Consider the following 26,030-nt stretch of genomic DNA (forward strand, 5'->3'; position numbering starts at 1 on the left):
GGAAGGGAGCCAGCACAGCGCCCCCTTCCACCTGCTGGAGTGGTTCAACCTATTCGAAAGCACAGGTCGCACACCGCTAAGGCCGACCCTGCTTACTGCCAAACATAAGATGACCTATTTGGCCAAAGTATTAGCTACCACAGATAAATTCTTCCAATCACATTTTGTTAGATGGTTGTAGACAGATAAAACATCTAATAAATACATACTGTAAGGCTGCTTCTCCTCCCTTTATAACTACTGGATTGTGTCATCCTAAGAAACTGAAGTGGAAAGGCCTTATATTACATTAGCTTCATTCAGGGTTTGCTGTGTTTGACAATCGTGAACTGTAATGAAGAACAGTCAATGAGAATGACCACCCCCCCCCCCACCACCAACACAGTAAGTCTGTGTAGTATTTTGTGTCTGTTGATTTTTATGTATTAGCAACACTAAGCCAGCACCAGTAACAGAGTCTCAAACAAACCCCCAAAACAATTTAGATGCATTTGACTTCCCCGCACTCTCCGAAAAAAGGCACAAGAACCAAATTGAACCATTTTTTGCATGATCACCATAATTACATTAATTTTGAAATGCATTTAACCACCACTGGTCATACCTTAATGGCCTCCAGATTGGCATTTCATAACTGCAAGACCATGAAGATTGCTGGGCAGAGTTTATCAGGACAGCAATGGGTGGCTTTGAGTATCACTCCTTTGACTGGCAAGTGGTAGCTGCATGACTGTGAAGACCACCAGGTAGAGTATAATAAGACATCAGCGACTCAGGGTCACAGGTCGCAGAGATTCGGTAGCAAGGAAAAGCAAAACAGCCTCAAATGCAAGTTCAGAAGGTCAAGCCAAGCCAGCAACGAGATGGTCACACAAGACAACTGTTAAATATAGGTCAAGGTTGACATTCGAGAGGCAAGTCAGGTCAGGGAAGGGCAGTCATTGAGGAGGATACAAAATTCTGGGGATTCAAGAAGCTGCAAGAACCGAGCACTCACTGCTCGATAAGCATTTAGATATCCTACATTCTTCAATCTGATGCCATCACCGATGATCCCCATGACCTCTTACAAGAACTCTGACCCATTACTATTCACCATATATATGGATAGAGAAGTGGTGATGTACTCTAGTAGTATATGTTTCTGACATCTACATTAAAAGTATTATTTTGTCCTCTTCAGCAACTGTATGTCTTTATATCATACTTTTGGTTATTTCTGTTATGCATTTGAATAGAACTAAAAAAAACAAAAACAAATTTCTGTATCACAATTGTAGCCATCGTAGAACTGGAAAAAGTTCACATAATAAAGCTAGTTGATGTAATAACAACATGAGGGACATAGGATAATTTCCCATCAGCAGAATATAGACTGAGGTGTATGACCTATAGTCTGTAAATATACTTTCAGAAGTGCATAGTATGCTGACGTGTTACAGGTAACATTCAAGGAGTCCTGCATGTAAATAATGGGATTAATAACGGAATTATTATTTGAATGGATTTGTTGTATGGAATTGTTATTTGAGCAATAAGGTAGGAAGTGGACCTACTCATTAACCGGTATTGGAGGCCTTCTTATTGTCAACCACTGTTAGACTAGTGCAATGGGTCGACCAGAGGAAATTACTCTGAAGGCCCACCCTTCATCGATACAGCAACACGTGCAGGTCTATGTTTAATTGGGTCATAAACATTGTTGTTGTCATTGTATACACAGGACATGTCATTAACCCCTTCGCGCACCTCAACATTAATGCATGTCAAGGTGTGCAGTAAGTTTGCGCACCTTGACGTGTAGTACGTCTGTACTTTAATAGTTAACCGCAGCGCGGCGTTAGCCCGCAGTGGCGGTTAACTGTGCAGGGTGTCTGCCTTGCTCTTCCTGATCAGCAGCCCATTGCCTCTGATTTCAGCAATTAACCCCTTAGATGCGGTGATCGATTGCGATCGCCGCATTTAGGGGGGTTTGTAGCACATAGACAGCCCCCGCAATGCCGAAGTGTAAAAATAAATGTTATAAGTTACAAAAATAAAAATAGCTTTTTTTCCTATAAGACGGCTTTTATTACAGGAATAAAATGAAAACGTTAAAAAAGTACACATATTTGGTATTACCGCGTTCGTAAACACCCAAACTATAAAACTATGATATTATTTTTCCCGCACGGTAAACACCGCAAAAAAAATAAGCAAAAAACGATGCCAGAATCACTATTTTTGGTCACCACCCCTCCCAAAATATAGAATAAAAAGTGATCAAGAAGTCGCATGTACCTCAAAATAGTACCAATAAGAACTACAACCCGTCCCGCAAAAAACAAGCCCTTACACAGTTTAAAAAATTACGGCTCTCAGAATATGGACAAAAAAAATTATTATTTTATAAAAAAGTGATTTTAATGCGCAAACACTACAAAACATAAGAAAAATCTATATACATTTGGTATCGTCGTAATCGTATCGACCAGCAGAATAAAAAGTTAAATGTCATTTATAGCGCACGGTGAACACTGTAAAAAAAACAAAAAAAATTAAAAACACCTTGTCAGAATTGCTGGTTTTTGGTCACCTTGCTTGCCAAAAATGCAATAAAAAGTGATCCAAAAAAATAAATAAATAAAAATAAAAAATTGCATGTACCCCAAAATGGTACCAATGAAAACTACAGATTGTCCCGCAACAATTAAGCCCTAAAACAGAGAAAAAATAAAAAAGTTCTGCCTCTCAGAAGATGGCCATGCAAAATGTGCAGTGTTCCAAAAGCGGATAAGATTGGGCACCGTTTATCAGTGGCCACATATCTGTGAATTATTATACCACCTTATTATACCCTGATGTACTCCGCACAGATTACATATGACCCCACATTATAAACTGAAATACCAGCAAAACCCCAAACAAGAACAACTGTCAAGCTAAATCTGCGCTCCAAAAGCCAAATGCCGCTCCCTACTTTCTACGTCCACAGATATGGCATCGCCATACACGGGAGAACCCGATTAACATTTTATGAGGTATTTGTCTTGAATGGCACAAACTGGGCACAACATATTGTGCACTAAAATGGCATATCAGTGGAAAATTAAAATTTTCACTTTTCACCATCCGCTGCACATTAACCACTTCGTGCACCACGACTTAATAGCATGTCGTGGTTCGCGGGTGATGTATGGAGCGGGCTCACATGCTGAGCCCGCACCATATGCTGCGGGTGTCAGCTGGGTATTAGAGGTGACACGTGGGACTAAATGGACAGGAACAGCAATGGCGCTGTTACAGGAGCCTGTAAAAAAAAGGATAGAATACTGTCTGCAATACATTAGTATTGCAGTTTATTGTACCAGTGATCTAATGATCGCTGGTTCAAGTCCCCTAGGGGGACTAATAAAATGTGTAAAAAAAAAAGTTAATATTATTAGTGAAAAAAGATAAACAAATATTTAAAGCCCCAAAAAAATAACAAAACGCTCAATCGACCAAAAAATAAAAAAAGTTATGCCTTTCGGAATGTGGTGAAACAAAACAATTTTTTTTTTTAACAAACAGTTTTTACTTTGTAATAGTAGTAAAATATAAAAAACAAAACAATATAAATTTGGTATCTCCATAACCGTATTGAGTTGCAGAAAAAAGTTTAAAGTTGTCGTATTTGCCGCATGGTGAAAGCCGTAAAAACGAAATCACAGTTTTTTCCAATTTCCGCCTGCAAAGAATTTTAGTTTCAGTTTCCCAGTACATTAAATGGTACTTTAAATGGTGTCAATAGAAACTACAACTCCTCCCGCAAATAATAAGCCCTCACACCACTCTATTGATGAAAAAGTTAAAAAGTTACGGCTCTTGGGAGGCGAGGAGAGAAAAACGAAAATGAAATGGATCAATCCTGAAAGGGTTAATTCATTTCTAATGAAAAACCACTTATGACAACATGTGGGAGAAATTGCTTTACAAATGTTGGGTGGCTTTTTCCTCCTTAATCCTTTGTGAAAATTATAAAATTCAACATTTTAGTGGAAAAAATTTTGATATTCATTTTCATGGCCTAATTCTAATAAAATCTGCAAAAGTGGGGGGGGGGGGGTCTAAATTCTGGGGGGTCTAAATGATCACTATACCCCTAGATAGATTCCTTAAGGGATGTAATTTTTTAAATAGGATCACTTTTGGGGTGTTTCCACTGTTTTGGTCTCTCGGGGGTTTTGCAAATGCGACATGACACCCGAAATCCATTCCAGCTAAATTTGAGCTCCAAAAGCCAAATAGCGCTCCTTCCTTCTAAGCCCTGCTGTGGGTCCAAACAGCAGTTTATTACCAAATATGGGGTATTTCCGTAATTGGAAGAAATTGCTTTACAAATGTTGGGGTTATTTCACCTTTATTCCATCTAAAAATTAAACATTTCTATGTTTTTTTCAGAAAAAAAAAGTAAATTTTAATTTTCACAGCTTAATTCGTGGGTCCAAACAGCAGTTTATTACCACATATGGTGTATTGCCGTAATCAGGAGAAATTGCTTTACAAATGTTGGGGTGATTTTTATTCTTTAATCCTTGTAAAAATAAATAATTTCTAAGAATAAAGTAGATTTTCATTTTCACAGACTAACACCATTAAATAAAGCAAAAGACCTGTGGGGTCAAGATGCTAAAAATACCCATAGATAAATTCCTTGAGGGGTGTAGTTTCAAAAACGGTGTCCCTTTTGGGGGGTTTCCACTGTTTTGGCACCACAAGACCTCTTCAAACCTGACATGGTGCCTAAAATATAATCTAAAAAAAGGAGGCCCCAAACTTCACTAGGTGCTCCCTTGCTTCTGAGGCCTGTGTTTCAGTACATTACCACACTAGGGCCACATGAGGGAGATTTCTAAAAACTGCAGAATCTGGGCAATAAGTATTGAGTTGCGTTTCTCCGGTAAAACTTTCGGTGTTACAGAAAAAAAAATGTATTACAAATGAATATAGACAAAAAAAAATAATTTAATTTGTAAATTTCCCCTCTACTTTGATTTCATTCCCATGAAACACCTAAAGAATTAAGAAACTTTCTTAATGCTGTTTTGAATACTTTGAGGGGTGCAGTTTTCAAAATGGTGATTTATGAGGGTTTCTAATATATAAGGCCCTCTAAGACACTTCAGAACTGAACTGGTCTATAAAAAAAATAATAGCCTTGACATTTTCTTGGAAATGTGAGAAATTGCTGCTAAAGTTCTAAACCTTGTAACATCCTAGAAAAATAAAAGAATGTTCAAATAATGATGCCGACATAAAGTGAACATGTGGGAAATGTTAACTAGTAACTATTTTTGTGTGGTATTCTGATCTGTTTTACAAGCAGATACATTTAAATTTAGAAAAATGCTAATTTTTGCAAATCTTCTCCAAATTTTGGTGTTTTTAACAAATAAATTGTGAATTTATCGACCACATTTTTCCACTAACATAAAGTACAATATGTCACAAGAAAACAGTCTCAGAATGGCTTGGATAGGTAAAATCATTCCAAAGTTATTACCACATAAAGTGACAAGTCCTCAAGGCCAAAACAGGCTCAGTCCTGAAGGGGTTAAAAAAGTTGGATAAGTTATATGTATATTAACCCATAAGGCATAGATCCTAATGGCAAGTGATTGGCTCCATCAGCCCCAAATAGGGTTGTTTTCGCTTGAAATTTGGAGCCATTGTTGTGTCAGAACCTCGGCCCGCCACAGGATCTTCTAGTATTCTAATGAGCCAGTCCAACCCTGATGCCAACTGTGCAATACATTCTAGTATAGAATCCACATACACTAGACTTCTATACTAACCATATGTGATGTAAATATGTAGTAGCAATATACTGTACTGGTTATAAATCTAATAAAACATACATATTAAGGAATGCAAGAATTTGTGATGTACAGATGGTCAATAAATGGCAATAGTTACAAAAATATTAAAAATAATTAATTCTCACCACCTTATGATATCCCAGTTATTGCTTTCTTCACAATTAGCATCAGTGCTTAATATCTGAAGCCATACAACACTGAAAGCTAAAGCAAGGCTTCAACTAGTAATATCAACAGGCTGGAAAACGTCCAACATCAAATAAAATGTTACATATCTATGCATAGCCCCTGAATGATGTATTTCCTCACCAATGGGAGTACCTTTGTTTTAATTAACAGGATCACACATAAATCATAGGCAATTGAGAGTACTCCCCTTTGATATGAAAAAAATAAACTGTTTTCCATTCAAAATCACACTTCTGAGTGTTTTCCCTGCATGCTTCATCAAATAAAGTTTGTTTTTGATGAAAGATTCCCTTTTAAGCACTATTGACGGCATTTTTAATTGGCCTTATTTAATAATCTAGCTACTTATTTTGGCTTGATGATTATATTAATGTAAGCCATGGTGGGTGGTCACAATGTCTTGCATGGAGGAATGCTCTGTGGTCACTGTTGAGGTGATGAAAGGACAATTAGTTGTGAAAATGAGAAGCAGCTAGGAGAATTTTGGGAGGATACAGGGAGCTGCTGCTTGGCACGGTCAGGAAACAGTCTGTTTCCAAAATCAAACTACTAGTCGCTGCAGCCCAAGAAAGTGAGCCAGGAACGGCAAGGGGAGGGCGTCAGTGGAACATCAGGGCTCTTGACAAGATGAGCTTTAAGGCGTTGACGGGAGGAGAAGTGGCATCCGTACAAGCTGGGGAGATTTGAGTTGGCAGGAGGGTAAGATCAAAGGGGAGAGGAGAAGAGGAGAACTGGGCAAAGAATCCTGTAGACTAATCCAATGACACCTTCGTAGTACATTGCAGGATACTCAGGGCTGAAGACAGAATGTACTTGACTGCTGAGATATATAGAGTGAAAGACTAAAAAAAAAAAAAGACCACGGACTTTAACTGCTATTAAATCTCTCAATGTTGCCTAATGTATTCATTATATTAATTTATTGAAAGAACATTCTGTAAAAAGCAGCACGTCTTTTATGTAACACGACTTCCACACATCTTCACCACCTTCTTCAGGATGTTCTTTATTCCCCAGGTCCTGAACCTCTCACACTCATCTGTGCTGTGGAGGTTTGGAATAAACTGCTGGGGGTACCAAACCATGCAAATGTAATGGTATATCCTAGCACTATGCCATCCCTTCTAATGGTGGGAAAACCTTTTAAAAGGTGCCCATACAAGTCACATAATCTTGGCGGATCCCACTGAAATTGGCTGGATCTACTACTATCTAATGAGTATGGAGTCCTACTTATGGTCTTCTAATATCAGATGTCAGGTAAAGTAAGGTTCGGGCATGTTGGATTTTAACGTGCCAATCCTTTGTTGTGCCTGGAGACAAGGGTTTTGCAGTAGTTTCTCTCCCTCTGTCCTGTCTTGTCCGAAGCATGCATGTTTATTGAGAAAACCGATAGCATGTTTGGCCAACTGTTCTCTTATGTATATATGGCAGGCTTTACATATAGTGAGACAATGTCCTCCTGAATATAATCCAGAACAGATTACACTTCATTGTAGAGATAATCACAAGGAGTTATGTATGGGGATGAGAGATTGTTACTACGTTCGCTCGTCCCCATGCATTACCATCATTTGGAAAGGGAGATGTGCTGCCGACAACGATAATATTTTCTGCTTCATAAACAATATGAACAGCCGAAGAACGTTCACACAGGGCAATGACCAGGAAGGAGCGCTCAAATGAACGTTCGTTTGACTGATCATTGGCCCATGTAAAAGGGCCTTAACTTTTCAAACAACTTATATAATCTAATAGCATACCTGGTATAGATGCTATTTTTTTTATCCATGCAAACTCTGTGTGAAGTTACTGCCACTAGGTATCTCCCTTCCTGTGATCTGCTGTCCACCCACTGTTGTTCATCCCCAGTTACAGTTGGGCTGCAGAAGATGGGGCTGTGTCATGACACTGCCTGTTGATAGAAGTCTATGAAGAGGGGAGGGGGAGCAGGAGGAGGGAGCAGAGAGAGAGAGAGAGAGAGAGTCACACAGACATTCTGCGTATAAGTCTATGGAAAGGGGAGGGGAGGAACCAGGAGCAGAGTGAGAAAGGTAGAGACGTGCTGGTAAGATTTCTATGTCACCCCAGTGCTGGGTTATCAGCTACAATGCTCATTAATGCTGTATATTCTCTTTCATGCTCCTGCAGCTTTGTGTGTGTGTGTGTGTGTGTGTGTGTGTGTGTGTGTGTGTGTGTGTGTGTGTGTAAAAGAGAGACACAGGAGAGCAGAATTGTCCTCCTCTATATAGTGTATAGAAGACATGATAGCAGTAGGACTCTGCCCACTAGCTCAGAGACAACTGAGAATTAGAGAGAGAGCCTGCAGAGGGAAAACTGATAAATAACATAGAATTTAAGTCATATAATGGTCAGAAAGTATTATTCCTGATGTAAACAGATATGACCGCTTATTCTAAAAAGTCACTAGAAAAATTAGGTATGTTTTAAAAAGTTAAGAACAACAACCATTACCCCTCACTTACTTCTTATTTTAGTTGCTTCTTATGCACCATGAATGACTTGTCAATACAACTATTTATATAATCATTGCCAAGAATACCTACAAAGTCGTACCAGGACCAGGTTTCCTGCTTTATAATTGCCAGCCCTTCCCCTGTCCCAGTGCATGATTAAGCCACAAGCAGTGTCTTGCTCTTTTAGGATTACATGCACAATACCTTGCTTACGTGCAAAACTGTAGGTGCCTTAAAGACAAGTGAAAGTGCCTTAGACTTCCTGGACTTCTAGGGCAGTGAGGGGGCAAGAAAGCTTTTAGATAGGCAGGTGTGGGAATTTGGTGCCAAACATCGACATTTTTCCTTTTATTCTTGTTAGGAAATGCCTTTCCTTAAATTGTAAATTCAATTTTATTAAGAAGATTTCAAAAGGAATGCCCCGTTTGCCATTGAGGACTTCGATAACCAAAATAGAAATGGAATGAAAAAACAAACATGATATTTTCTTTACTTATCTGGTTGTGGACTGTAACTAGTTATATATTTCCTCTAGCCCTTATGTTCTATACATTCAGAACGGTCTTATTCCCCTTACCCAATTACCCATTTTGTGGCATATCAGCAACAATATAAGATGGGTCAAGATAGAAAGTTTATTAGCAAATTTCTAATTGCCAGTCAAAATGGAGTCCAACACCCTTGACCTCCCTCTACAGTTTGCAGGCTACCACAAATTTCCGAGATGTACTGCTCCCCCACTGGTCAATATTTGGGTGAATGCAGTCTTCAAGAAGTAGTAACATGGACCTGCACAGGTTTATAATAATAGTGCCCTGTGCAATGGCCTTATCTCGCCACTAGGGCCATAACCCAGGCATGATTATACTAGCAGATTCCCAATAAGAAGGCCACAGCTACTTAGAACCTGGGTGTCCAGACCATCTGAGCATCTAACACCTATGTTACATCATTGAGAGTCCCTTTAAAGACGGTCAGCTTTCCATACTTGTGTAGTCTACAAGAACATTCGAGAGTGTGAGAGTTACCCTTATTAGTGTAAAATACCAAGGAAGTAAATATTGTACTGTGGATGTCGAAGGGTTAAAACATGGTTTCTGATTCATGTCCTGCAAGAAGATTTGGTAGTTTAGGGGTGTCTGTCAACAGCTCACGTGGTGTGAAACAAGCTGAGTGATAGAAAGATTGTCCCGAGCCCAGTCACTTCAATGATAGATTGCTCATCTGCTTCATAGCTTGTAAAACCACCCTGGCTGATACCGGCGTCAGGGACTGGGGAGGAGAATTTTCTGTCTGTCTTCCTGTAGAATTTTAATAAAGCCCTGAAATATGGTGTATCTGAGGAATGTAATTAGCACAGTGCCCATCTCTCTCCAACAGAGTTAATGAAAAGGGTCTGCGGCCACTGGGAATCCAACATACCAAGGAGACCCCCAATGTGACATTAATATTTAAAATACCCCCAATTTACATCCCAAAAACCATGCAACTATTGTATTCTGAAGCATGGTGGGAAGTTATAACATATAAACAAAAAACATACTGTATGCCTCATATATGGGAAAACATTACTTATGAGACACTGGAACGTCTTTTACATATTATGCAATTGCTTAGATTGTGTACACCGTTAAAAGGGGGACAGTCCATAAATGTGGTCCTTTAATAAAAGTATGCAACTCAGTAATATACTTGTGTTAAACATTGCCCCCGGCCCCTTCTGCACCGCACATGTCAAATGAATGGGTAACCAGAGTAGAAGATCCTCTTTTCTAAAAGCTCTTCTATTTTTGTATGCCACTTTATGGCTCGGTCATTGATGTCATGACATGACTTAGAAGTGTCTAAATACATTTTAAAAATACTTCATCCAAGCAGACTTGTATGGGAATTTTATTTAAAGGTAACCTGTCACATTGAAAATGTCATCCAATCTGCAGGTTTCATGTTATTTAGCAGGAGGAGCTGAGCATATTGATACAGTGAAGGAAATAAGTATTTGATCCCTTGCTCATTTTGTAAGTTTGCCCACTGTCAAAGACATGAACAGTCTAGAATTTTTAGGCTAGGTTAATTTTACCAGTGAGAGATAGATTATATTAAAAAAAAAACAGAAAATCATATAGTCAAAATTATATATATTTATTTGCATTGTGCACAGAGAAATAAGTATTTGATCCCTTTGGCAAACAAGACTTAATACTTGGTGGCAAAACCCTTGTTGGCAAGCACAGTAGTCAGACGTTTTCTGTAGTTGATGATGAGGTTTGCACACATGTTAGATGGAATTTTGGCCCACTGCTCTTTGCAGATCATCTGTAAATCATTAAGATTTCGAGGCTGTCGCTTGGCAACTCGGATCTTCAGCTCCCTCCATAAGTTTTCGATGGGATTAAGGTCTGGAGACTGGCTAGGCCACTCCATGACCTTAATGTGCTTCTTTTTGAGCCACTCCTTTGTTGCCTTGGCTGTATGTTTCGGGTCATTGTCGTGCTGGAAGACCCAGCCACGAGCCATTTTTAATGTCTTGGTGGAGGGAAGGAGGTTGTCACTCAGGATTTGACAGTACATGGCTCCATCCATTCTCCCATTGATGCGGTGAAGTAGTCCTGTGCCCTTAGCAGAGAAACACCCCCAAAACATAATGTTTCCACCTCCATGCTTGAGAGTGGGGACGGTGTTCTTTGGGTCATAGGCAGCATTTCTCTTCCTCCAAACATGGCGAGTTGAGTTAATGCCAAAGAGCTCAATTTTAGTCTCATCTGACCACAGCACCTTCTCCCAATCACTCTCAGAATCATCCAGATGTTCATTTGCAAACTTCAGACGGGCCTGTACATGTACTTCTTGAGCAGGGGGACCTTGCGGGCACTGCAGGATTTTAATCCATTACGGCGTAATGTGTTACCAATGGTTTTCTTGGTGACTGTGGTCCCAGCTGCCTTGAGATCATTAACAAGTTCCCCCGTGTAGTTTTCGGCTGAGCTCTCACCTTCCTCAGGATCAAGGATACCCCACGAGGTGAGATTTTGCATGGAGCCCCAGATCGATGTCGATTGACAGTCATTTTGTATGTCTTCCATTTTCTTACTATTGCACCAACAGTTGTCTCCTTCTCACCCAGCGTCTTACTTATGGTTTTGTAGCCCATTCCAGCCTTGTGCAGGTCTATGATCTTGTCCCTGACATCCTTAGAAAGCTCTTTGGTCTTGCCCATGTTGTAGAGGTTAGAGTCAGACTGATTAATTGAGTCTGTGGACAGGAGTCTTTTATACAGGTGACCAGGTAAGACAGCTGTCTTTAATGCAGGCACCAAGTTGATTTGGAGCGTGTAACTGGTCTGGAGGAGGCTGAACTCTTAATGGTTGGTAGGGGATCAAATACTTATTTCTCTGTGCACAATGCAAATAAATATATATAATTTTGACTATGTGATTTTCTTTTTTTTTTTTAAATATAATCTATCTCTCACTGGTAAAATTAACCTAGCCTAAAAATTCTAGACTGTTCATTACTTTGACAGTGGGCAAACTTACAAAATCAGCAAGGGATCAAATACTTATTTCCTCCACTGTATGTATATAGATTTTTGTAGAAAAAGATTCATTATAACTTGTAATTTATTAATTTAAACCTCTGCTCATTCTGGGCTTAGGAGTCCAGTGGACGGTCCTAATCACTGATTGAAAGCCATGTCTATATTGACACTCATACAAGGAATGCTGACAATAACTGAGTAGGACCGCCCACTGGACTCCTAAGCCCAGAATGAGCAGAGGTTTGAATGATTATAAAGTTATACTGAATCTTTTACTACAAAAGTATATATCAATCTGCTCTATAACATGCTGCCCGCAGATTGGACTGCATGTTTAATGTGACAGGTTGCCTTCAAGGGTGTTTTTTTTCTCTTTATTTTGCCTTTTAATATAATGGATATTGTACACAGACAAATCATCATACAGTGTCACTAAAGAAACTAGTACAGACTGAAAAATATGACCCAAAAAAGCCACCAAGGTTAATTGAGATTGATTTAATTGTGTTCCTGGGCGTGCCAGGATAAAGCCAAAGCAAGAGAACACAGGGTGTGATTTGGGTGCTACCAATTGGCACAAGCAAGAGCCAATATGGGCTCCATTTAACCAGCAACAAAAGAGGCAGGATGAATTAGTCAGCTTCAAAGGCAGAGGAAGGATCTCTAAGGGTAGAAGACGTTTCAGGATAACTTGTTACTTCAGGATATGGGTCACAGAAAACGAAGACTGGAGAAACTCATTCTCTGCACACCTTTCTGATTGTGACTATTAATTTAAACCAAGGACTCTGTGTTCCTTGTAACACCCATGAACAATTATCCAGCTGAGTTGTATAATCTGAGGTAATGCAGGACCTTACAACCTGTGTAGTGGGCTAGTAGCCATACAATGCTGCCTGCCAGCACTGACTGCTCATGGTTCCTATAGCTAAACTGTGCGACTTTGTTCTCCCTCATCCTCCCTGTGATGGCATCTGTGCTTCTTTCATGATCTTTAGGCTAGATTCACATGATCGAGTGCAAACTCGGACATGAAAAACTGACGTTTTTCACATCCGAGTTGCACACATACGTGACCCGTTTTCATGGATCCCCCATAGACACGAGTCTATTGAGGGATTCGTAAAAACGGAAGAAAATAGAACGTCCTATTTCTCAACTGACCCTTCTCACGGTCCGTTAAAACAACTGGTGTGTGAACAGCCCCATTGAAATACATGCGTCCATGTAAATTTCTAAAGTCTTTGCAGCCAGTAGAATCCGACGCATGACCGCTATTTATATGCGATTTTCTTTTATAGCGCCAACATATTCTGCAGCACTCTATAGTGATTATCACTATTAATTTCAGTCCCTGTCCCTAATGGGTTCACAAACGAATTTCTCTGTCTTACGCACACTAAAGCCAATTTCATTGGAAGTCAGTTAATCTATATGTATATTTTTAGAGTGTAGGCGGAAGCCAAAGTACCCGGGGAAACGCACGTGAATACAAGGAGAACATACTGTACAAACTCCATGCAGATGTTTTTGATCGGATTCAAACCCAGGACCCCAGTAAACCGTAAAGCAATCTCATGTCTATGGCGCCTGCTCAATTGTCATTCGTCTACTATTAGGGGAAAGAAAAAATAGGAACACTTTTTTTGTCCTTCTTGAAATAGACGCGCATGGTCGGCCAATCCAACCTCGTATGTTTTATGGAGCAGTTGGCGGACAATGATATTTGTTGAATGAGCGTTTGGATGACTTATCTCAAGTGTATGGCTCAAAAATGTTGTTGTAAACTTCTTGTACATACAATATGGGTTGAGAGAATTAAAAGTAGACCGCTCCTGTCTTTGTAAAGTTGTAAAAGAAACGGGACTACTACATTAAGTTGACCAAGTGCTTGAGGTCCTGTTGGCTTCCCCCATCTGACCTGAAGACTATAATGCAAGTCTACTGGACGTTTTCTGCTCTCCCAAGTATGAGCTTAGACCACCACCAATAAAAACTGATGTGCTATATTTATCCAAAAGACATGAGTTCCCTGCGTCAGTTTTCAAAATGCTGTTACAGCCGTGACAAATTGATAAACCTGCCCCAATATTCCTAAAGGAAATCATAAAGGACAATATAATCCCTCATTGCTATTCTCTTCCAGTAGTAAAAAAACATCTAACTTTATCTTTCCCAACTACATGTTTCTTTTGTTTACTTTTCTGAGGAATAAAGCAGTGTGTTGATGTATTTGTATCAGAGTGATCTGATATGATCTGGGTGGTGCAGTCCAGTAATTATACTACTTTAGAGACGTGCCAGAATGGGTTAAATACTTCCCGCTGCACCTGCTTTCCTGTTGCGTGTCTGGGTCTCTTACAGAGCCCAGTGCACGCTGCACTTCCAGGAAATCCTAAACTAGGGAGTATCTTTCATTCATCGGATGATGTGTAATAATCCAAAAGGCGCCGCCAAATGTCATAACCCTTTCTTTACTGGAGGCAGAGGCTACAGATACAGATGTAGCAGAGGTGAGATGTCATCTTACATCACAATAGTGGTTAAACCTACTTCACCACAGAAATACAATAAATATATTAAATAACAGCACATTGTGATGGTTGAGAATATAATGTCCTATGATAAATGCCAAACTAAATGACCAATAGAACAGGCTGCACAACACCATACATACATACCATAGGGACAACCAATGCAGCTGCTATAGGACCAATGAGAATGGGGGTCCTATTTCAGAAGGTAGTGCCACACAGCCCCACTGTAGGTAGTGCCAGACACCTCTTGTAGGTAGTGCCACACAGCCCAGTTGTAGATAGCCCCCTCTTTCTGTAGATAGCGCCACTGTAGCTCCCTGAAGGAGCGGAATCCCCCTGTGGCCAGAGATTCTGCTTTTGGACAGAGTGCTTGATGTCTCTGTCCATATATGGACAGTGACATCAGGGTCAACTTCTGAAGTGGAATCCCCGTCCACAGCGTTGCTAATGCTGTGACCGGGGATTCTACTTCAGGAGAAGTCGCTGACGTCTCTGTCCATTTATGGACAGTGAGGTCAGGGGGTTCTCCTGGAGCTGACTCACCGGCCACCGCGTCGGCCAGGCTGTGGATGGGGATTCCGCTTCAGGAGTTGCACCTGATGTCACTGTCCATATATGGACAGAGACATCAAGCGCTCCGTCCAGGTGCGGAATCCCCGGCCACAGGAGGATTCTGCTCCTTAATGGGAGCTACAGTGGAGCCATCTACAGGAAGGGGGGGGGGGTGCTATCTACAAGGGGACTGTGTGGCACTACCTACAAGGGGGTGTCTGGCACTACCTACAAGGGTGCTGTGTGGCAGCTACCTGCTCTGCTATAGTGTTCAATAGTATCTGCGGATGCAGATACTATTGAATGTGGCTTTGCTACCGCTGTAGCAGTCACAGCGGCTGCTAGCGGCGTCGCCGGCCACGGGGTGCCCTCATGCCCGGTGTCATCGCTAGGAGCTACTACAGCGGTAGCGATGCCACAGAGAGAAGAAGCTTCTGAAATACAAGCAGGGGAAGGTTGCCACCGCAGCGCCTCCTTCTACCTGCTGGAGTGATGCGCCCGTTGCAATGGCACAAGTCGCACATCCCTAAGGCCGTCCCTGTGTGTACTACAGGTAGCAGCAGCCCGAGCAAGTGCAGGGTATGGAGTGACTAGTCTGTAGTATAGCTGTATACCATGAATCCTACAATGTCAGTGATATCATATTGTTCCTAGAATGTCTCTACTCATATCTGCCTCTACTTTCCTTTCTTTGGGCTGGAATCTGTTACTGTATTTCCTTGCAGTCTCTGGAGTCTTCCCCTCACTCTCCCACCTGTTCTGTAACAGCCTCACATCCACCAGTCTATGTTTAAACACATCTTTACAACCTTACACGTTTTTACGCTTGGGATGTCTTCTCAATTTGGACCATTTTCTTGTCACCTTCACCTGTAGGACATGAGATCCCTTCTGTGTTTATAATCAAATATCCAGCAGAGCAAGGAGCCAAAATGATGTCAAGTGGCCCACAGCTAACCTCAGTCTTATTTTTTATTGCCTCGGAGAGAGGGATTGAGAAAATATTTATAGGCCCTGGAAGACAAGTAAAAGTTTGCAGGCATTTAGGGATTTTAGTCCATAAACCTTTTGTGTGCCCTTCATGCACCCATTAAACCATTAAGCAGGAATCATACGCTGACAGCCAGTCAAAAATCAAAGCTGTCCCACTTCCCAGCCAAATTACAGCACCCAGCAGGTGACCCCGTGGTTTGCGCCCATCTACTATTTTGCTGACCCAGTAATTCTATGAGGTAAAATCTGTGTGACATGTCATGATATATTGCAAAAATCTACAGACTAATCTATGCACTAGTGTGGGAATTCACGATACATGAATATTCCAGAAAGAGTACAGCCACAGTTCCAGACGTTTAGTCTTTCTCCCATAATATGTTTTCTCTGTTTCTTTACAAACTTTCAAAGAACTGATATAAGCTGCTAATTGATGATAAAGCAGCGCCGTGGTATGGTCCAGTGTGCTGGGTCATGCCCACAGCTGGTGATATGATGAAATATTCACACCTTTGTGAACATCATTTTTTGAGTTTTACATTTATTTGTACAAAGTAAGCAATTACAAATACAATGTAAAAAAATTAGAGATTAGGACTCCTTACTTATTGGAAAGTCTCTAATCCAGCAATATAAAAATGGTATGGTAGGTGTGTGTGTGTGTGTGTGTGTGTGTGTGTGTGTGTGTGTGTGTGTGTGTGTGTGTGTGTGTGTGTGTGTGTGTGTGTGTGGGGGGGGGGGGGTCCTATTGTATATAGATTTTGCATTGAGACCCAGGAGTACCAAGGATCAGAGTGGATCCTGTCCTGAAAATTACAAAAGAACATGCCAAAGCCTTTTGTTTTGGTAAAGACTTTGCTGATCTCCCAGGGTGAGATCCATTCCCATCCATAACACTATATATACACGGCTTATAGTAGAAAAGAGAAGGTTGGATCCAGCGCTGATGTAGATAAAACGGAAACTTATTCCAAGTTTAATTCGGTCATGTTAAAACAGGATCAAGGAGAGTGATGTCCTGGAGTGCAGGGAGAGGTTTCAAAGATATGGGGAGCCTACGCGTTTCAGACGCTTCCTGCGTCCTTATTCATGGCTGATGTACATCAGTGCTGGATCCAACCTTCTCTTTTCTACTGTTCATCTGTCGTGTGCCGACACGAGGACCCGTACGTGGCTATCTGTGCAAGTCTACACATAAGGTGAGCTGGAGGCTTCTTCTCCCCCCCCTTTTTCAGTATACGGCTTATACACAGGGCTGTGAAATGGCCACATGCATGAGCCACATCTCAGACACACAGGGCCAGTTTAGGGTTGGGGGCAGCCCCTAAGCAAAAAAATTGGTGGGTGCCTGCATCCCACTTCTGGGACCCAAAACCAACATGAAACTCTGTGCGGCTGCATAGGATGTGCATTGCCTTCTTCCCTAAAGTCTATAGGAGTTACAGAGACAGCTGATCCAACAACTAACTTAAAAGAGGGAACCACACACATGTTTGGCAACCTTTTCCCAATCTCTCAGCCACCAGCTCTAATCTTCTCAGCCATCAAAGGAACCCCATTTTTCCAAAAGGTGAGCATTGTTTACACGAACCAGGGGCAGAATTAGAAAATGCTGGGTGGATTGGATGAACTGGCAAAAGCAGGGAAGGTGGTGAAGGCCCTTAGACCCTTAAGGTAGTGGAGGTCCACAGGCACGTGCCCCCTGTGCCCTCCCTATAATCTAGCCCTGCAGACACACATATTTATATTAAGTCAATGAAGCTTCTAGTAACTGCTCAGTTGGCAAAAACATGAGTAATTAAATGACACAGGTAATAGAAGAACATACAAACTCCCTGCAGAGGTTCTCCTGGTCAGGTTGGCCCCTGTGCAGCAAGTAAGCAGTGCTAAACCCTGAAGCATAGGAATAGAATTCATTTTTTAGGTAACTGTTTGAAGAATATTTAGTCGTAAATGCACGGGCTAAGCAAAAAGTAAAATCCTGTTCTTGTTCTTTCTGCACTGACATTTCCTCTGGCAAATTTTTGTTTTAAAAAAAAACCATTATGTTCACCGTGTCCCTACATAATATGCAGAGTAGTGTTAGATTTGTTTTTGAATATAGATTTTTTTTTATAAAAGCTTTTTGTCTTCAGAAACCCAAAAGTACGGATTCGGTTATCCCTAATAGAATTACAGAATATAACAGAACGTGCAATTGTTATTGATTGTTTCAAGCTTTGGCTGCAAGTGCATTTAGAAGCATTTACTATGTTGTGAAAATTGTATGTTTGTTATTTAATCAAATCAGGAGAGCACATCAATTCATAAAACCGCTCCTTGGCTACCAATATAAGCAGACTGTCTTATTATATGATACATAAGATCGTGTTATATGGTCTAAAAGGACAACATATTAAAGAGCATTTCCAATTAAAAGGAGCTCACGATTTAATAGAACTTCTTGAGTTGTCTTGAAAGGGGTAATCGTTAAAAAGTTTCTGGGATTAGAAAAACATTACTGCTTTTCTTCAAACATAGCACCACACCTGTGAAGAGGTTGTGTGTGGTACTGCAGCTGTCTCATTCTCTTCAATGGAGATGAGCTGCAATACCAGACACAGCTCATGGACAGGTGAGGTGCTGTTTCTGGAAGAAAGCAGCCATGTTTTTCTAATCCTGGACAACCCATTTAAATACTAGTTCCTAAAGGAGTTGTTATCCTGGCCCAGCTTTCCCAGACTCTTCAATGGCAACTCAATACTGACTCTACTTAAACCGATTGTAAGAGGTTAAATTAAATGGTCTACTTTTTTTCCCCAGAAACAGCTCCCCTCTTGTTTATGGGCTGTGTCTGGGATTGCAGCTCAGCCCCATTATTTTCAATGGTTCTGAGCTACCAAATCAGACAAGATCCATAGACAAAATCGGAGCTATTTTTGAAAAAAACAAGAAAACTTTTTGCTAATCTCATACAATTCCTTTAGGCAGTAAAGTTCAGAACAATTATAAGAGAAATATTTGCATTTGTTAAATCACTAATTGTTAGTTATACAGAATCCTAAAATTTTAAGGTCGAGACAGGGGCGGATGAGGCAAGGGTTTCAGTAGCAAACACTTCACTATATACCCTAAGCATCTCCCCTCAAAAAAGTTGCGGAGCTCAGATAAAGTGTCCGCACATACACAAAAGACTTAATGGCCACCATCACAGAGTCCAATTTATAGCAGTGGTTTTTATGATGACCAATGAACGGCTTCTACAGAAGGTCACCAAAAAAATGTCTGCGCCTAGTAAAGTTTGGTAAATGTGGCACAGATAGTAACATAAATCCATCAGTAGTAAATGGGGGAGGAATCCTCCAGCTTACCGATCCTATGTCCGAGCCCCAGCGCATGGATCAAAGCAGAAAAAGAGAAACTTGATCCAGCGCTGGATTTAAAAGGAATATTCCAACTTTATTCCGAATATATTAAAAGTTCCATATACAAAGGGGGGGGGGGGGGAATGCATCAGATAACAGACCTACGCGTTTCAGACAAATCACTTCTCCTTACTCATGGCGTGTTGGAATATTACTTCCTTTTAAACCCAGCACTGGATCAAGTTTCTCTTTTTCTGCATAAACCCATCCGATTATATCCCTGGATCAACAACCCATCTACAGTAATTGACAACATATAACTTTAAATATTTTTACACTCAAGAAAGTCATCCAGGCCCCTTTTTAAACTCTTAAGATTAAATTCACCATAACAACTTCCCCTGGCAGAGAGTTCCACTGCTCTTACAGTAAAGAATCCATTTCTATGTTTGTGTAGAAACCTTCTTTCCTCTAGATTTTGAGGATTCCCCCTTAATATAGTTACAGTCCTTGGTATAAATAGATCATGAGAGAAATCGCTGTATTGACCGTTGAAAGATTTTTGTATGTGTTTAATCAAAGTGCATTACTTGTTAAAGCTGCAGTTTGTGCTCCAGGACTGGCCTTCCTACTGTAATTGGTGAAAGGGAGTTGCAAATATTGTCAACAATTCTGAAGGTTGTGTTACCTGGTAACCTATCTGTATATAACTACAAATAAACACTTTCCCACTTTCCTGTTCATGCATTTTAATGTTGTGTATGTTATGGCCAACAAGGTTTGATTTCTGTGCTTTCTCCTCATCTTAGGGTCTTCATTCAATTTAATAAAAAGAACATTTAGGCAAAAAAAAAGTGTAAAGGGGTGTCTGTATAATTCTGGAAAAATTGGTCTGTGTTTGTTGTTGCCATTGAGGTGAAAAGGGTTGAGCTGCAATACCAGACATCACCCATAGTCAAAAGTGGAGCGGTTTCTAAAGCAAACCAAAAACTGACCCATTGTTCTATTTTTAGACAACTCCTTTAATGCTATGTTATGACAGGATTTTTAATTAAAAATATATACTTTTGAGGCACATTATTAGTAGTATCTTTAACCCGTTAGTTACTGCCAATACACCTTTTCACGGCGGCCACTCACGGGCTTTATTCTGATACATACGCCTTTTCACGGCGCTGCATTAGAATAAATATGCGGCACCGGGAGCAGTTAAAACCTCCGGTAGCTGAGAATCTGGGTCAGCGCTTCCCGAGTGGGCAGATTGAAATCCGCCCGTTTAACCCCTTAGATGCAGCGCTCAATAGCGAGCTCCACATCTAAGTGGTTTTAGAGAGAGGGAGGAAGCTCCCTCTCTCACCCCACTAGCACCCTGCTATGAGATCGCAGGCTGCCAGTGTCTATGGCAGCTGGGGGCCTGATAAAGGCCCCCAGGTCTGCCTGTAGTGGATGCCTGCTAGGTCATGCCTCTGGCATGGCCTAGCAGATGCCGGTCCGTTGTAAACGGACAGGCAGTAATACACTGCAATACAGAAGTATTGCAGTGTATTATAAAAGCGATTGGACGATCGCAAAGGGAAGTCCCCTAGAGGGACTAGTAAAAAAGTTTTAAAAAAAGTTTAATAAAGTTATTAATAAATAAATAAGTGAAAAACCCACTTTTTCCCCTTACAAAATGCTGTATTATGAAAAAAATAATAAAAGTTACACACATTTGATATAGCCGTGTCAGCAACGACTCAAACGATAAAGCTATTATGTTATTTAACCTGCTCGGCGAACGCTGTAAAAAAAATAATGAAAAACAATGCCAGAATTCCTGTTTAATATTCATCCTGCCTTTAAAAAAAATGTGATAAAAAGTGATCAAAAAGTCGCATGTACTCTAAAATGGTACCGATAGAAACTACAAGTCGTCCCGCAAAATAAAAGCTCACACAATTGCATCGGCGGAAAGAAAAAATAAAATAAAAATAAAAAGTAATGTCTTCAAATATGGAGGCACAAAAAAGAAAATTTTGAAAAAAACAGTTTTTGCTGTGTAAAAGTAGTAAAACACAAGAAGCCTATATAAATTTGGTATTGTCGCAATTGTAACGACCCCGCTGAATAAAGTTATTATGTTATTTATACCACACGGTAAACTGCATAAATTAAAGATGCAAAAAGAGTGTGGCGAAATTGCTGGTTTTAATTCAGTTATGCACCCAAAAAAGTTAATAAAAGTTCATCAATAAATTATATGTACCACAAAATGGCGATATTAAAAAAATACAACTTGTCCCGCAAAAAACAAGTCCTAGGTCGACGTAAAAATAAAAAAAAAAAGTTATAGCTCTTTGAATGTGACGATGGAAAAACGTAAACAATAGCTTGGTCATCAAGGTTTAAAATAGGCCTGTCATTAAGGGGTCAAACAGGTAACTGAAATTATTATTAATAATATTACATACTTGAAGTTAGAGAGGTTGTGTCTGACCAACATTGAAGGCCTACTCCTAGGATAGGCCTTCAAAGTTTCATTGGTTGGGTTATAATAATATAGAATATTATATTTGAATAATATTGTTAGGCTTTATTTATATTAATTTCAAACAAATGCCCTAAGCTGCATACATTTATACATATCCATTATGCATTGGTGAATATATAGTGAAATCTTGGGGACCACTTAGCACACAGGATCGCCATCTCCCGGGTGAGATGGTTGGCACACATATAAAGTTCACTCCAACTCATTGAATAAAAGTTTAAACCAGCCGCAGCTAGCTTTATTGTCTTCACACATGAAAGATGGTTTTACACAGCAGCTCAAAACAAACCCTAGGCCGTCCAGCCTCTAACTAAACATTAACTTTCCCTCACTAAGAGACCCTGAGCCTTGTGCCCAGTACCTCAAACCATAGGCAGCTTTACCTTACACGTTGGTGACTCTCACAGGCTAGCATGCCTGTCTTCCCCAGACTGAGAGCCCTGTGTGAACAGCACACACATCAATTAAAGAGCCGCCTCAGGTGAAGGCTAACTAAGCTCAGACAGCCCAAGACATGGACTGTCTGTATGGAGTGGAAGCCGCCATTCTCCTTCACACTCCAGCAAACCAGGCCCTATTCTGGGCTTTACGCCCAAGCAGCAGCAGAGAAAACCCTCCCTGCTGTACACCAGACAGTTTCTGCACTGCTACATATCCCCTCCCCCCCCCCTTTGATAAAGGCCATAGGACTGATCACTTTACAACCTCCCACCAGGGTCAAAGCTCCTACATTGGGACATAATGACACTTAGGCCCCATGCACACAAACGTGTTTTTGCGGCCGCAATTCCCCCGAAAATCCACAGGAGAATTGCAGCCCCATTCTTTTCTATGGGGCCGTGCACACGACCGTAGTTTTTGCGGTCCTTGCACGGCCCGGGAGCCCGGACCGCAGAAAGAACGGGTATGTCTTATTACGGCCCTGTTCTGCGGTCCGGGCTCATTGAAAACAATGGCGGCGGCCATGTGCATGTCCCGCGATTTGCGGGCGGCCTGCGGCTGACAGTCCGCAGCCGGCCGACCCGAAAATCACGGCCGTGCACACAGCTACGGTCGTGTGCATGAGGCCTTAGAGTCACCCCTACAGTAACAGACATTTGATAATCACCCGTGGGTGTATTATACGGGTGCTCCAGCAACTTTTCCATGTTGGCATGCCTGGCATCCTCATCCATTGTAGGCACTACTAGCTTTTGCTGATCACAGCCATATTTACATGTATTGTGCCCTACATTCAGGGACCCTTCCACATCCATGTAGTGGCTTTGTGTGTCACCCCTTGGTTTAGACACTGGCTCATTGTGTTCAGTAACACTCATCTCATGAGTTGTGGTATACCCCGTATCATCTACACCACCACTTTCAGAGGCTATACTCCCCTCCATCTTGGAGTTCTGCGTCTCAGCATTTAAACGCTCAGACTGTCTGTCCACCGCACTGACCCGACCTCTCTGGGTTACTTCTATCAGACCCGGTAGTGGTAGTCTCTTCAGCAGTGTTAGGGCCCTCATCCTGATTAGTGGTATAGCAGCGCTTGTTGCCCTTAGCAACCTGTCTGGTGTCACATGTAACTTCCATGGCTAAAGCACACACTGCATCAGTATCCATTGAACAAGCCTAGAAGACCACCTTTATGGCTCCCCTCAACTCCTGGGAAAGTGTGGACGCTACATGGGTCTCAACATCTGCATGTGAAAGACCTGCAGGGGGCAGAACTTCCAAGGGCGAAGTAGTAACCCTTCTCACACTATACATGGCAGTAGTGTCCTCATTGGTACCATTGACAGCCCCAACCTCTAGGGAACGGTTTTCATGTACATCTGGTTCACTACTGGGCGGTTCATTAGTGACCGAGGCCACAGCCACCAGCGCACACAGCTCACTGACTCCACCGTGCAGGAACTCATATGCGTCCCGTAGGGCTACATTCACACTGGTGGATCGCTGCTGCTGGATTCAGCTGACTCTGATGTGACCCCAACCACCTTCTCAGACCTGTAGAGTTTATCACCACTCCACTCACACATAGCAGCAGTAAGCCCATTGTCATCTATTGCAGTAGCATACAGCTGGTGGCAATTAGGAACAGTGCACACATCACATGCAACAGTCTTGTTATTGTGAACCATGACCTCTAGGGACACACTTGAGCCATTAGTAACCTGTTTTACATCACATGTAATGTCAGTGACAGAAGCATACACTATAGTAGCATCCACTGAACATGGTTTGAAGTCTAACTCCTGTGCTTACCCCATCCCCATTGAATGAGTGAGAGTTACAGCAGTCTCAGTTTCTACAGGATAGGAATGACCTGTAGGGGGCAACATTTCTAAAGGCGCTGCAGTCACATCTATTGCACCACGCACATTTTCATCACCATCATTAGGTATGGCAGGGCTGTACTCCAGGTTACCACCATCAACAATCCCAACCTCTAGGGAAATCTCAGATACACCTGGCACATCTGTTTCCAAGGACACATCCTCTGGGTTACCATTAATAACAGTACGCACATCACATGTGACAAGCTCGACTTTCTCAACTACAGCCTCAAGGGGCACACTTGAACTAATACCCTCTTCTGTCTCGGCTGCTGATTCTTTAACAGCCTGTTCACACAATGCATCAACCTGCTCAGGCTGTGTGACATACTCACGGGTTAAAGACACGTTAGGCACAATTTTTGATATTTCACTAGGGTCATCACATAAACGCTGTGTATCAAATACATGTGCGTCATTTTTAGCAGGCATTTCCTGAATCACATCATCACTTGACATCATTACAACTGGTGCATTTTCCCTTTCTGGCAGTGGAGCAGCACACCCTGCAGAGGACTTTTCCCTGTAATAGCTACAATGCTTATCGGAGATATTAATACCTATAAAGTCCAGGCCAGGCCATATATAGATAACAATACTAGAAGTGTAGATAACCATAGTACAAGTAAAGCACTAACCAATATCAAAAAAATATCTTTATTTGGAAAATATTTAAAAACATACAATATAAAACACATAATAAAAATGTGGTAGTGGTATCTAGGATCAACAAATGTATCATATTATACATCCATGGAATCAAAACAGTGTATTGTCAAGGTATTGACAATACTGTACAAGAATACCTCAACAGTTAACGGTATACTAAATATGTACACACTGGACAAAATACAAAATGAGAGTGTCAGAGAGACTGATCCAAGAGATACAAAATATATAAAATCAGGATCAGATCCATGTCAAATACCAACCCATATTCTAAATGTCTGCCCCTAAATGAGTCAAAATGGTGTGGTCTGTGGTTGACTCATTTAGGCTGGGTTCACAAGACCTATTTTCAGACGTAAACGAGGCGTATTATGCCTCGTATTACGTCTGAAAATAGGGCTACAATACGTCGGCAAACATCTGCCCATTCATTTGAATGGGTTTGCCGACGTATTGTGCAGACGACCTGTAATTTACGCATGGTCGTTTGACAGCTGTCAAACAACTACGCGTAAATTGACTGCCTCGGCAAAGAAGTGCAGGGCACTTCTTTGCAACGTAATTTGAGCCGTTCTTCATTGAACTTAATGAAGAGCAGCTCAAGATATATGAGCGTCACAGACGCCTCGTATATTACGAGGAGCAGCATTTACGGCTGAAACGACGCAGCTGTTTTCTTCTGAAAACAGGCTGTCATTTCAGCCGTAAATGCCTGCTATCGTGTGAACATACCCTTAGGGGCAGACATGCAGAATATGGGTTGGTATTTGACATGGACCTGATCCTGATTTTATATATTTTTTGATACATTTGTTGCTCCTAGATAGCACTACCACATTTTTATTATGTGTTTTATATTGTATGTTTTTAAATATTTTCCAAATAAAGATATTTTTTTAATATTGGTTAGTGCTTTACTTGTACTATGGTTATCTACACTTCTAGTATGGTTATCGGAGATATTGCCTTTCTCCCACAACTGCCAGAAATGAGGGAAGTCCCTTCCCAGCACAATCTCCTCATCAAGTTCCTCACAT

Source organism: Rhinoderma darwinii, chromosome 13 (genome assembly GCF_050947455.1).
Source record: "Rhinoderma darwinii isolate aRhiDar2 chromosome 13, aRhiDar2.hap1, whole genome shotgun sequence".
NCBI classification, from domain to species: domain Eukaryota; kingdom Metazoa; phylum Chordata; class Amphibia; order Anura; family Rhinodermatidae; genus Rhinoderma; species Rhinoderma darwinii.